We start from the raw sequence: 12,543 nt of genomic DNA, 5'->3' as shown, positions 1-12,543 counted from the left end.
CAGCGTACTGCCCAGTAACGGCTCTTCAGTCGGGCACCTTCCAGTGGCCCAAATGGGGCATTAAATATTTGGCCATTTTATTCCCAGAAAATTTGTCTGATTTAGTTAGAGTTAATTCTGACCCCTTAATGAAAACGTTTTCAAGCGATGTGGGCAGGTGGGCTTCATTACATTCATCTATGATTGGGAAGGTTAATATTATTAAAATGAATTGTATTCCAAAATTTAACTACCTTCTACAGTTTCTCCCTGTAGATGTCCCCCTCTCTTATTTCAAGCATTTTATAGCATAGCGAAATCCTTCATTTGGAATGGTAAGCATCCCAGATTACATTTCAATAAGTTACATAGGCCGATTGACAAAGGTAGGCTAGGCCTACCCAAGAATTAGTTTTATTATTATGCATTCGGTCTCAGATATTTGGCTCATTGGTCAATTCCACCTGAGAGAGCCCCTCCCTGGTTTTGTATTGAACAGGAAGTTCTTGCCCCTAATATTTTGGGATTCCCAGATCTCAGTTTTTTAGTATTTACAGGTACGCCACCTGCTCTGTACTATTTTTGGGAGTAGCATACACCCCCCTAAAGTGGTAGACACTCTGGGAGTGGTGATTACTGCTTTTGGAAAAGGTCATGAGGCATCAGTATATTACTCCCTGCTAGTTCAGAGTCTGGGGGATGGAGCTTTAACTTCTATCAAGAGATTATGGGAGAAAGATTTTAACTTGGTATTGGAGGAGGGAGTGTGGGCTAGGATTCTAAAAAAAAATCAAGTCTGTATCTAGAGATGCAAGGGTGCGCCTTATGCAGTTCAAGATTTTACATAGATTCTATTGGACCCCCTCTAGATTTTATAGGCTTGGTCTTAAAGACACACCCACCTGTTGGCGATGCCAATTGGAGGAGGGAGACACAGCCCATGTTTTTTGGTGGTGTGCTGAGATCCAGGAATTTTGGTTGAAGGTTCAGAATTTTGTGTGTGATGTGTTGGGCACTCGGGTTTCATTTTGCCCCAGACTCTGTGTTTTGGGAGATGGGGTGGTCATCGACACAAGAGTTAAATTCATAAACAATTGGGTCCTGACCAGTGTTATTATAGGCAGGCAGATTGTTTTAAGGGGATGAAAGTCGGCTGGAGTGCCCTCAATTCGGGATTGGTCTGAGGAGATGGGGAGGGTGGCAGCTTTTGAGGAGGTGTCGTGTAGATGGCTGGGGATCTGGGATTCATTTGATGGGAAATGGGGTAGTTATTTGATGTTTTTGGGGGACTCTCAGGGAGGGACTGTGGAGAGAGAGAGGTATAGTTTTAGATGTGTATGATTATTTTATATATATATATATATATATATGTATATATATATGTATATATATATATATATGTGTATAAATGTATTTATTTATTTATTTTTTCTGTGTGTGTGTGTGTACTTATGTGAGACCATGGGGATGTTCGTTGGGGGTCAGGGTTGGGTTGTTGATTGGGGAGGGGGAGGGGTAGTAGTGGGAGTTAAATGTTGATACATTGTATAGATGTTTTGTTTTTCTTTGTCTTCTTTGAATCAATAAAAATTTTAATCTTAAAAAAAAAAATCATCTTGCACTCATTGGAGCTCTCAAATCTTATACCAGAGACATTCTCCAAAATATTTCATTAAGCCAAGCGTACACTTCACGACTTGAAGTTGGCACCCTGCGACTAACGGTTTTGTTTTCTTTTGCGCTGGTGCGTAAACAATAAAATGCATAAAATGCTAAAAAATCGGCACACAGTTTCTCTTGATTATACTTGCATTTAATAGCACAAATGTGACATTTAGAGCAGAATTCTGAGTTATTTTAGTGCAGTACCTGTAACTGAGCTTTGAATGTGTGTTCTTCTCATATCTATGTCCCTCCATGTTGACATCAGACACACTGAAGTATGCATTCATACATGCATTCACTTTTTAAAATTTCCAATTAGACAGTTATTTCCCTTTAAATCCGCATTCCGCACGTAACTGGCAAAGTTTAAACTCTTGGTTTATAAGGTGGCACTTCGCTGCTGTGGCACTACAAGCATAATGTCTAAATGTGTTTGAAGTGAACAAATCTCAAAACAGTTTGGACCCTGTTACAGCTCTCTTTGTCATCCCGTTTCAAATGGATTGCCCATTTCAGTTTTAAGATGCGTCTTAAGCTTACAATTACGAAAACAAAATGAATTCACAAATTCTTGCAGTTTATTCAGGATAACATGTCAACAAACAAAGAACGGCTTGCACCCATTTTTGCGCTTATTTGCAAAATAAAAAAACTAAGAAAAACAGCTGAAAATAATAAAGACAGCAGGGGTGTGGGTGAAGTTTTATTTTATTTTCTAAATTTTTTATTTATTTTTTTTGTCTCCTGCTTGCCAATACCTTGCTCTCCTCTTGCACTCTCTCTATATTTCATTGGCTGTGGCTCATTGTCGGTTTCTTGCTCGTCGGGACAGTGCACACACCGACAACAAGATGTTTAGATATCAAACAGGTTTGAAATCCATCGTAGCATGTGCAACTTGTTGAGGCTTGTCTTGTCTTGACACACAACAAGACCGTTAATCGTGAGATCTGAGACTTCTCGTCACGGACCAGTTGCAGACTCAAAACACCAAAGGAGACGAGCTGGAGTCGTACAAGTGTGGAACAACATAAGAGTGAGTAAATTATGACAGAATTTTTATTTTTGGCTGACCCATCCCTTAAAAAACCGGTGACCAAAAAACTTGCCACCATAAGGTACCTAACCATTATAAAGTATTTCTGGACTTCTTTTGTTATAGAGTGGTCTGAGTGACACAGAACATTCCAGAAAGCCCCCCAGAACAGGCCAGCAACTCACTGCCCCAGAATGAGATGGGGCTCAGAGCAGCTGCCCCCCCCTTGAAAAGAAAAGAGGAGGAATGGAGGGATGGAGAATAAGATGAGGGCCAGCGAAGAAGTGGACCAATCCCAGCCTCACTGTAAGGGAGCCCTGACAGTGAAACACCCCCATCCCTTGCGCTAACACTCATGTCCCCTCTGCATCTCAGGGCCCCTCTTTTTGCAGGCCTTCAGCCAACACACACATACACGCAAAGTAATACACATCTTTAAATGGTCTGAATGTCCCTGCTGAGAGCCACACTGAGATCAACAGGACTTTTCCCCAACCCATTGGTGGTGTCGTCTATCCACCAGGTTGTGGCTGGCACTAGCATCAGAGGGGAGAGAGGCATCCCATGCAACTAACATTCTCTCACACAACTGCCAGTCAGCCCACTCAAATCCACCTTGTGCATTGCTTTTGGTTTGTTTACAAATCCTGCTGTGACAAAAGCTTTTGCAAAGTACACTATAGTCAATTAAGCAATATCACACATCAGCACGACTGTAGGTGTGATATTACTTTTATACAAAAGTTCTAAAAATAAGAAGTTGATGGACAGCTTTTCACAGCTTTTTAAGCACCGTTAATCACATTTTAGACACAATATTAACATTTATTGTGTCTATCTTACTGCTCCGCTAACTAAAATAGTTTCAAATGAAGCCAAAGCTGGGATCAATCGTTGTGTTGGCATGGTGTGACTACGAAAACAGACAACAAGTGGAGAGTGACATGAACAGTGAAATGTACCAGTGCTGTATCAAATCAGCACTCTAGGAACACAGCTTGTCCAATCAGATTAGAGAACCATCACTAACTGTTGTATAAATATGATTTCATCATGATTAATAATTCCAATAAATTGTTATTGGGATTATATACTTAAGTATATAAGTATCCCAATTTATGTAGCACACCCCTCAAATGACTATAGTTACCTTTCAGTAAATCAGAGTTGGAAAGCTGACAGTTTCTTTATTTCCTGTTCCAGCTTTTAATGTCTCCTTATTTTATCCATATATTTTTGTCAGCCAAAGCAAATCACTAATTACTGATCAGTATTTCCATCCACCTTGCACTAATATCAGCATTTTAGATCAATAAAATAACTTTAAAAAAGGAGTAGAAAAGGAGACCACATGAATGTTTGTACATCTTTTACATGGATCTCAGTATTGCATAAAAAGCCTCACTACATAACCTTATTTACACTCTCTACTCATTGTTTTGAATTACAGTGACCTCTAGTGGTTATGTTTAAAACTACTAGTGACATATTTAAAGGAATATTCCGGGTTCAGTACAAGTCTCAATTGACTGCATTTGTGGCATAATGTTGATTACTCACCACAAAAATGTATTTGGACTTTTCCCTCTTTTCTTAAAAAAAAAAAAAAAAAAAAAAAAAATTAGGGTTCCAGTGAGGCACTTACAATGGAAGTAGATGTAAACAATATGCATATTAACATGATTTTAGTGTGATAAAATCACTTACTAACCTCTTCTGTGTAAAGTTATTGCCAATTTTATAACTTTGTTATTAGGCAAACCCTAAAGCCGACCGTAAAAACGTCAATTTAAACAACTTTACAGCTCAAATAATACACAAGTTAAAAAAAAAAAAGTAATATAAGTGTTTTTATAAAATAATAAGCTTCAGATTTCTGCTTTTAAACCCTCCAAAAATTGGCCCTATTCACTTCCATTGTAGGTACCTAACAGAAACCTTGATTTTTGCTTCTTCTTTTTTTTTTTTAAAGAGGAGGGACGAGTCAAAATATTTTTTGTGGTATTCAATGTCATGCCACAAATTCTGTTGATTGATCTTAACTTGTATTGAATCCAGAATATTCCTTTAATATCACTTTTGCAAACACCTTCATGTTGGGCAAATTCCAAATGAAAGTGATCATCCCTATGCCCTACTCACTCCAAAGGACAGAGCTCTTGATGTGGAAGGGAGCATGGTAATACTGTATGAATGTACCCTTAGCTAACAGTCTTGCGGGAGGGCCCTTTGTGAAAAAAAAAATCCTTTTCTTACTTCAGATTGAAACAACCCTTTGAGTGGCATCCCTTTCCTGCAGTTCCCATTAAGGCCGCAAAAATGCAGTTTGGAAAATGCTTGTTTAAGTATGTTAAGTATCACTATATACAATTATTCATTCATCACACAAAGAAATATCTGTAATGGTTGGATCATATTTGTGCATTCAATATCCAGCACATATAAAAATTCCTTTTTATCTTCACCACCAATACTTATTTGCATGATAAGTGATGGTTTTGCTGACATACGAATCTGCTTGCCACTGTAATTTTTGAGTTTTTGCTTGCCATGCTTCCATGCGATTACAATGCCATTTCTATGTCTTATTTGCAAGACAATCTAAATGATCACTGATTTTACTCTTGGCATATATGCACATGCAGTCTCATTGTACATTAAAGCTAATCATGAATATGCATGACAAACTTGACAGAACTGGTAGGAATACACTGCACTGTAAACTGAATAGGGAAATGTAATGGACAGACAGACATAGAAACTTATAAACTGCTTGAGTGTATTCAGATTACATATTAACATCCATTGCCCTTGTCTATGTCCATATAATAGCACAAACAAATGACTAAAGTTCCTTTCTGTTGTTTAAAATTTACATATGTTACATTATTTACTTATATTGAACAAAAATGTTATTTGGGACCATGTTGAATCTTTTGGCGCTTTGGTTTAACTGATGTCACATTTTTGAATCACATGCAAGAGACAGAAAGCACAATAACTCTATCATAGTTATGGACTACAACAAGCTCTTCCTAATCAAAAATATGCTTGATGTTCTTCCAGGTGATCTGTACATAGTCAAGAACTATGTCTTAAGTATATTTTCAATGCTAATTTTTAATTTAATTAGATGTTTATGTTGTTCTGTATATATCACAGTTAACTGTACTGTATGCAACACTAGAGGAATGCAGAAGACAATAGTTTGGACTCAAAAGGCCTATCACAGAATAAAGGGAAATCAATTTGATTGCACTATTTTGGTTTGTATTGTTTTGAAGTTTTCTTTTGATTTACAATGCAATAAATGCACAATGTAATTGTGTAAATCCTCTTCCAATGGTTACTTTAACATATTGTACTAATGTGACAGCACTGATCCAGCACTAAGTTCTGGTAAAAGAAAAAGACAGAAAAATAAATGAACTACCCGATGCTGAACAAAAGTATTTTGTGCTCTGGGGGAAGGAAAAATAAATAAATAAATAAATAAAAACAAAGATAATGTATGGTGTATTGTTTTTCCCCACTCTGTCAGTCACTGTTGTGTCTTACAATCTTACTTGACAACATTGATTGGTTAGATACTTATATAATCTTTGTGTTATCCTTGTCTGCATTATACATGATTAAAACAAAACAGGCCTTTAGAATTGTAGGTGGATTTGATTATAATGTTCTGTCAGTTGCTTTGGAAAGAAATTCCAAATGTCCACTAGGGGACAGAGCAGGATCAAATCAGATCTGCAAGGAATAGTGATGTCCTTTTGAACCAATTCTTTTTAGTGACTCGTTCGAACCGATTCGCAAAGATTTGGTTGATCACCCAACAGTAAGGGATAAGTTGTTAACTAGCAATGCTGTTAACAAAATGGGAATAATACCATTAATTATTTATATAGGTAACAAAGTTAATGTTTTCAACAATAATGTTGGAACAATAAACAACATTTGAGGCTATTTAACTTAATAGTGAAAATCTTGTGATGAACAACAATTTTAATACAAAATTACGTATAATGCTTACGTAAAAAGACCTAGTCATTAAATTGCTTAACTAACAGCGTTTTTGTATGAATGGGGCCTCGTAAGGAAACTGGTCTCAGAACAGTTTGAAAAGCACCTTATTTTCATTTACAGGTTCTGAAGTCAAGGCGGCATTTTCCAGTTTTCAGACGCAGCCTTTTTGAATGATGAAAAGGTTGTGAGTCGGTTTAATGAAATGGACCGTCTGAACGAACCGATTCCCTAAAATGAATCGGACTTCCCAACTCTAGCAAGAAACTCAAACTGATTCAAACGCTTATTCTGAATGTAAAACGGTTGTAATGGAACGTGCATTAAAACTTTTGAAATATATCCCCTTGATTATTTGAAAAAATAATGTATTTTGACATTTTTTTATTTCGAAAGGGGGTTCTTAACTGCCCTGCAAGTCTGTAGAGAAAATTGTGTGACTATATTAGGTTACACTAACAAATGCAATGCCAGATTTGAGAAAACCAAGGATCAAGCAGAGCCAAAATCTCAGTTTTGTGGTGAAGTTGTTTGTAATTGTATTTACATGCATAGTAAAGCAGACATGCCATACCTCCACTCATTTCCTGCACTACTGAGTGGGTCACCCTAGTACAGGATGTCATTAACACATGCTAATTAACTGCCTGCTGTGTTTTTGTCTGGTGCAAGTGGGAGGTTGTGGGTCAGGGGTTGTTGCTGGAGTCTCTCTCCCTCTTCCTCTTTCCCTCACTCTCTCAGTTGGTGTTCTAGCAAGAGCTGATTACTGGTGTGGTCTGATACGCTCTTAGTGTCACATCCCCTGACATCAGAACATAACAGTGTGTGTAGCAGAGCTCAAAGAGAGATTTGGCTAATGAGAGAGTTGGAGAAAGAGAGATAGATGTGGAAGTGAGAAGAGGGGTGGTTTGGATTGACTGAGTAAAACGTAAAGTTTGAGAGCAATTCCACTGATCCCCTTGACCCCATCGCACTATTCTTCAAATTCACACATGCCCTGAACAAATGGGCTTTGCTGTTTCCATATGGTGCTGCTCCTCATTTCTGCATGCTCCATTTCCCTACTGAGAGGCTGACACTGAAAATGTTTTCATTTTTATCTGCAAATGACACAGCCATCTGTCACACATGAGGGTTTAGCTCGATCTCTGTCTCTGTCAACAAAGACTGAAAATCCATCTACGCAAGTTACATGCATAAGGAGGGAAAAAACTGCACTATAACAAATTTTAATACATCCTTTGGATCTATAGCACAGCAAAACATCCTACATATGCAATGCATGTAGTAGGGTTTTTTTCCAGCAAGCCTCCTTGACTGTGTAAAAGACAATAAAAACAACAGAAAAAAGAAAAAGGCAACAAATATACCACTTAATAATAGGATTTGCACATGCAAATCAAACAAATGTACAAAATACAGTGCAAATTTTGATGGTATAGGCAAATGAGTGAGTGGTTATTGTATTTGCAATAGTCATTAGACCAAATACACTCAAATGAATGCGAACATAACACTTGGGTTCCTCTCAAAAGGAAATTAGGGAATCACATGCATTATATAAATTCACAGATCATTTAAGTTAAAGCAGAGTCGTTAGGAGGCAGTACAAGAATGTGCAAACAGTCCCATTGTCCTCGTGTCTGTGGCTATTGATGGTTAGGAAAAACAATTTAATTGATTACTTTGGAGACAAAAACTATGTTTGAATATGCAGGAAACTAGGAAGACAGCAAGTAGCGTCATTTAGTTGCATGTGATAGACCTCCAAAGAAAGAACATCGAACATACACATATGGGAAACAAAATGTAATCATTTAAAAATTAACCATTGAAAAACTCTATGTATACTCTATGGTGGTTACGGGCCTGCGGAGTGTGATAAAATATATCACAAATATCTCACATGCCCTACCATTTCATTTTGTGTAATATAAATCCATAAAGTATCTTGTTTAATTTCATTAAACAAGTCATCAGAAAGTTTTAGGATTTTATTATGCCATAAATTAAGAAATATTTAAGATTCTGTACTATTTTTGTCAATTATCAAATAAGCAAATGTGACATTGACCATGTTATCTATATCATTTGAACAAAAGATTTCCTTACTTTCAGTGAAGCACACAAGAATTTTTTTTTATTAATTTAGTACTACGGTGTACTATACAGTGGTGCTTGAAAGTTTGTGAACTATTTAGAGTTTTCTATATTTCTGCATATGACCTTAAACATCATCAAACTGTCACACAAGTCCTAAAAGTAGATAAAGAGAACCCAATTAAACAAATGAGGCAAAATATTATACTTGGTCATTTATTTATTGAGGAAAATGATCCAATATTACAAATCTGTGAGTGACAAAAGTATGTGAACCTTTGCTTTCAGTACCTGGCGTGACCCCCTTGTGCAGCAATAACTGCAACCATACGTTTCCGTTAACGGTTGATCAGTCCTGCACATTGGCTTGGAGGAATTTTAGCCCATTACTATGTACAGAACAGCTTCAACTCTGGGATGTTGGTGGGTTTCCTCACATGAACTGCTCGCTTCAGGTCCTTCCACAACATTTCTATTGGATTAAGGTCAGGACTTTGACTTGGCAATTCCAAAACATTAACTTTATTCTTCTTTAACCATTCTTTTGTAAAATGACTTATGTGCTTGTGTTGCTGCATGACCCACTTTCTCTTGAGATTCAGTTCACGGACAGATGTCCTGACATTTTCCTTTAGAATTCGCTGGTATAATTCAGAATTAATTGTTCCATCAATGATGGCAAGCCGTCCTGGCCCAGATGCAGCAAAACAGGCCCAAACCATGATACTAACACCACCATGTTTCACAGGTGGGATAATGTTCTTATGCTGGAATGCAGTGTTTTCCTTTCTCCAAACATAACTCTTCTCAATTAAACCAAAAAGTTCTAATTTGGTCTCATCCGTCCACAAAACGTTTTTCCAATAGCCTTCTGGCTTGTCCACGTGATCTTTAGCAAACTGCAGACGGGCAGCAATGTTCTTTATGGAGAGCAGTGGCTTTCTCCTTGCAACCCTGCCATGCACACCATTGTTGTTCAGTGTTCTCCTGATGGTGGACTCTTGAATATTAACATTAGCCAATGTGAGAGAGGCCTTTAGTTGCTTAGAAGTTACCCTGGGTTCCTCTGTGACCTTGTGGACTATTACATGCCTTGCTCTTGGAGTGATCTTTGTTGGTCGACTACTCCTGGGGAGGATAACAATGGTCTTGAATTTTCTCCATTTGTACACAATCTGTCAGACTGTGGATTGGTGGAGTCAAAATTCTTTAGAGATGGTTTTGTAACCTTTTCCAGCCTGATAAGCATCAACAACTCTTTTTCTGAGGTCTTCAGAAATCTCCTTTGTTCATGCCATGATACACATCCACAAACATGTATTGTGAAGATCAAACTTTGATAGATACCTGTTCTTTAAATAAAACAGGGCACCTACTCACACCTGATTGTCATCCCATTGATTGAAAACAACTGACTCTAATTTCACCTTAAAATTAACTCCTAATCCTAGAGGTTCACATACTTTTGCCACACACAGATATGTAATATTGGACCATTTTCCTCAATAAATAAATGACCAAGTATAATATTTTTGTCTCATTTGTTTAATTGGGATCTCTTTGTCTACTTTTAGGACTTGTGAGAAAATCTGATGATGTTTTAATTCATATTTATGCAGAAAGATGGAAAATACTAAAGGGTTCACAAACCTTAAAGCACCACTGTATGATAAGATTTATATATGCACAATAAAGGTGCCACTTTTTCATTGTACTGTGAAACAATAAACAGAAATTTGGCAATACGTTGTCTTACATAACTATTTGCATAAGATCTTGACCATGAACCAGAGAGGTTAAAGAGGAGTCAGAAGCCATCTCCCACCTCCTGATACCTCCTTCCTGCGTCTCCTGCAGCAGATTGTGTGGTGACACACGGAACTGTTGATTATTCATTTCCACCTGCTTTCCTGTGCTTTGAGCCCTGCTGTTACAGCAAGGGAATTCTTCTCTCATACATACTTCATGTGGTCTCCACCCTTGCTGCAGATAAAATGAATCTCATCCAAGACATCACTGACTGGTTCAGTAGGTTATAATGCACTACATACAATGTAATACCAATGGTTTCCAGCCACATTAAAAACAAAACATTTTCTATCATTTATTCACCCTCACACCATCCCAGATGTGTATAACTTTCCTTCTTCTGCAGAACACAAATAAAGATGTGTAGAAGAATATCTCAGCTCTGTAGACCCATACAATGCAAGTGAATGGTGACCAAACTTTGAATCTCCAAAAAGCATATAAAGCCAGCATAAAAGTAATCCATAAGACTCCAGTGGTTAAATCAATGTCTTCTGAAGCAATTAATTGATTAACCCCTTTTTCACTGTATAACTTGTAGTTTCTAGGCACGATCATGATTTCAAGCTTGATTACACTGCTAGTGCATGACACATGCGCAGAGCACTAGCAAAGATCTTCTATACAGAGATAACAACATCTGCTTTTTTAACATTGGAAAGAGTGTAATGGTCAGCTAGCGTGTTACAACAGTAAGTCACCATTTGCAGATACCATACAAACGAATGGGGACAGCTGTAAACTGACACCTACCTGTTGCAAACTCCACATATAGTTCATTGTATAGTGTAAAACATGTTGAAGATTAGTGGATAGGCGGTCAGTTCATTAAATGATGAGCTGTTTCCTCACAAAAGCAGTTTATTCAGCGTAATGTAATGAAGCATCTCCTCCATAGACATCCATTACAAAAAAAAAAAAAACGCCCTCTTGTCTCCTCACCAGTGTACTGCCCATAGAATGTCTATGGGGCTGCCGCGTTATGCTATTTTAGGCTAAGCTTGTAGGCTTTCCTATGTAGAAGGGTTCTGGTGCTAGATAGCACTAGGAAGTGTAATCGAGCTTGAAATCATGATCGCCTGGGAGATGGCTGATTTCAAGATTTATAATGAAAAAGGAGATACATTTTGGTTTGTTCTCATCCAAAACCGATTGGATCGCTTCAGGAGACATGGATTAAACCACTGAAGTCTTATGGATTACGTTTATGCTGCCTTTATCTGCTTTTTGGAGCTTCAAAATTTTGGTCACAATTCGCTGGCATCATATGGACATACTGAGCTGAGATATTCCAATAAAAATCTTTGTTTGTGTTCAGCAGAAGAAAGAAAGTCATACACATATGGGATGACATGAGGGTGAGTAAATGATGAGAGATTTTTTTTTTTTTTTTTTTTGGGTGAACTAACACTTTAAAGATGAGCGTAGACAAAAGCATGTGTGGGATAAGTATGTTTAAAAATAATGAAATTGCTTTTCTGAAACAATTCAGTGATATGCAGTTAGACCATCTAATTACAGTTGAAGAATAATCAAATTTGTAAGAGGGGGAAGGGAGGTGGCAAATGTTTGCATAAGGTCTATTCCTCTTAGCCTGCTCCCCCAGGGGTGTTTAACATACAAAGGAAACCTTGAAAGTGTCTGAATCTTTGTGTGCTTTTTTGCTGCATCTGGGCCAGGACGGCTTGCCATCATTGATGGAACAATTAATTCTGAATTATACCAGCGAATTTTAAAGGAAAATGTCAGGACATCTGTCCGTGAACTGAATCTCAAGAGAAAGTGGGTCATGCAGCAACACAAGCACATAAGTCATTTTACAAAAGAATGGTTAAAGAAGAATAAACAGGCCACAATAACCTTCTGATACTCCCTCAGGGCTGAAATTTTGGGCTGCCCATCAGGCCAATAAACTTGTGGCCTCACACTTGTCA

General features: G+C 37.6%; 1 protein-coding gene across 2 annotated transcripts in view; it reads left to right on the top strand.

Annotated features, from left to right (window-relative positions):
• LOC127419613 (voltage-dependent L-type calcium channel subunit beta-4-like) overlaps positions 1 to 6,146 on the top strand; it is a 35,579-nt gene extending 29,433 nt beyond the window's left edge. The window contains exon 14 of one of the 2 annotated variants that reach the window (XM_051661148.1): positions 2,807 to 6,146. The gene's annotated coding sequence lies outside the window, so the exon portion shown is untranslated. Of the gene's footprint in view, positions 1 to 2,476 lie in introns of both variants that reach the window. The other variant, XM_051661149.1, reaches the window with a different exon arrangement.
• The last annotated feature ends 6,397 nt before the right edge of the window (positions 6,147 to 12,543 follow it).

The sequence above is a fragment of the Myxocyprinus asiaticus genome, chromosome 29, assembly GCF_019703515.2.
Source record: "Myxocyprinus asiaticus isolate MX2 ecotype Aquarium Trade chromosome 29, UBuf_Myxa_2, whole genome shotgun sequence".
NCBI classification, from domain to species: Eukaryota; Metazoa; Chordata; class Actinopteri; order Cypriniformes; family Catostomidae; genus Myxocyprinus; species Myxocyprinus asiaticus.
The sequence above is the reverse complement of the archived record's forward strand: the minus strand, read 5'-3'. Positions and strand labels throughout refer to the sequence as shown.